Source organism: Octopus bimaculoides, chromosome 3, assembly GCF_001194135.2.
Source record: "Octopus bimaculoides isolate UCB-OBI-ISO-001 chromosome 3, ASM119413v2, whole genome shotgun sequence".
NCBI lineage: Eukaryota > Metazoa > Mollusca > Cephalopoda > Octopoda > Octopodidae > Octopus > Octopus bimaculoides.
The window spans coordinates 40,334,110-40,336,359 of record NC_068983.1 but is presented as its reverse complement, the minus strand read 5'-3'; positions in this window follow the sequence as shown (position 1 = coordinate 40,336,359).

Below are 2,250 nucleotides of genomic sequence, written 5' to 3'. Positions count from 1 at the left end.
TATATAATTATGGAGTGGCAGAATTTTAGAGCGCCGAGAAAAAATTCTTTGCACAATTTGTTCCGGCTTAGTTCAAATCCAGTTGGCGACAACTTTGTTTTTCATCCCTCCGGGATAAATAAGATACGATATCAGTGTGCTACTGGGGTCTGTCGTATCGACTGATCCCTCTCCTCAAAACTGCTGGCCTTGTGTCACAAACTGAGACCATTAAAGCGGTGATTTGACAGAAATGTTTTAACCTTTCACAATCGAAGAAATAAGGTACCAGTCAAATACTTGGGTCAATGTAATTGACTTAACGACACAACACCTAAAACTCAAGGCGTTGTCCTAAATTTAGAAAAATAAATTATTATTATTGTTATCATTGTGTGAAAGGGGAGTACATGCCATCAAAGTGACACTGGGGTGCAAATATACGAAGCCCAGTATACCCATCATGACTACCCGAATCATAAGGGTACACCAGGCACATGCAAAACGACCATATGTGTATGACATGGTGATATCATACCAAGATAAACAGCGCATGACCTCGCAGGTGGGGCCCAGTTAGAATTTTCTTCAGGTCGAGTAGTCCATCCCACTCAAAAGGTCCCTGAATAAGGGTCGTTTAAGGATGTTGAACGAAACACCCATGTTTCCAGAGGTGAATTATTCTAACCCCAAATAATTCCTCTCAATACATAGCCATGATGCCCCCCGCCCACTACTTCTGCTCTTGATCAGAGATGCACAAATCTTCAGCCATCAAGGGACATGCTCAACTGGTTAAGGTCAAACAAATCTGTGGTATTGAGCAGAATATTTGCTGTAGCCAATCTTTTATACCAAGACAAAACAATGTACATGATAACACTTGCAGTCAGTTAAGATCAGAAGCTATGAGTGCCTCTGTTTGGTACTGCATCAGGGCGATGATGGTTATTATTAATATTATTAATATTATTATCATCATCATCATCATTATCATCATCATTGTAGAAATCTGGATAATAGAAGCGACAGAGTGCTGCTTTACAGTATTTAAGTACTACAGGTGCGTTCTTAGTTCAAATGACAGCAGCGTTGACTTTCTTTCATATTTCCGGGGTCGATGAAATAATGTACACATAGGTTATAATCCACTGTGTCCTTCCTCCATCCTCCACCCTCCACCACCATCTTTCTGTCCATCGGACTATAATACAGTTGTTTACTATACCCTAATCACATGATACTGTCATATTAGTAAAACTGTAAAACGACTTATATTCTGGTTCACATATACACACAGTTTTTGGAAAAGGATGAACAACTCCGATGCACATAACCCATTTTCTCGGAATCTAACACCATCCCCAATTCTACACTACAGCTCAAAACAAAAATTAGATTAGCAAATTTGAATTGGCAAAACTTCTATATTTGTTAAGTGTTGTATTATGGATTGGATCGTTTTTGCTTGGTTTCGTCGAAATTAAAATTCAAGTATGGCAGCTAATAAATGTAATTGCCGCTTCTAATAGAGTTGATAAATAGCTGCATGACACTTGATTTTACTGCATCAATGACTATCACTGTGGGCGCAAAATTCTCGCCGCTTCCTCTGTAATTACTCAACAAGCCAGAAGAGCTTGCAATAAGTGACTTCAACCTCATTGTCTTAAGTAGACGAACACCACGTCAATGTTTTTAACTAGTTTAACGATACCATCTATTGCATCTTCAATATCGTGAATATACATGCAGCGTGCTCACATTGAAAGTAGGGGCTAAGCAGCATTGAACGTTCAGTGAGCAAGTAAATTTATCGATTGCTTTCGACGAGACAGAGAGGCCGGAAATGTCGATGGCCAAGAAAGTTCGGTCAACCAGTAAAAAAGAAATCGGGAGGTCATCGGTTCGTATCCTATTAAAACTATTATATTATTTCTGTGGTCGTGCTACTTATCAGACAATACCCAACTTCATACGGCTGTAAATGGATTGAAATTGTTCAGTAAATGCTGCAGTTAAGGGTATATCTATGGCCATGGTATGAACGCAGAAAATAACTGTGCAGCTAAGAGGTTCTCGGTTCGATTCCTTCACGCTGCACTTTGAATAAGTGCTTTCGAGCATGGTTTCTAGTCGAGCTACAATTTGATAAACGAAAGCAACAATATCGAAATCGGTCGTGCTACTTGTATACATATATATATATATATATATATAGATATATAGGTACACACACACACACACACACACACACACACACACACACAC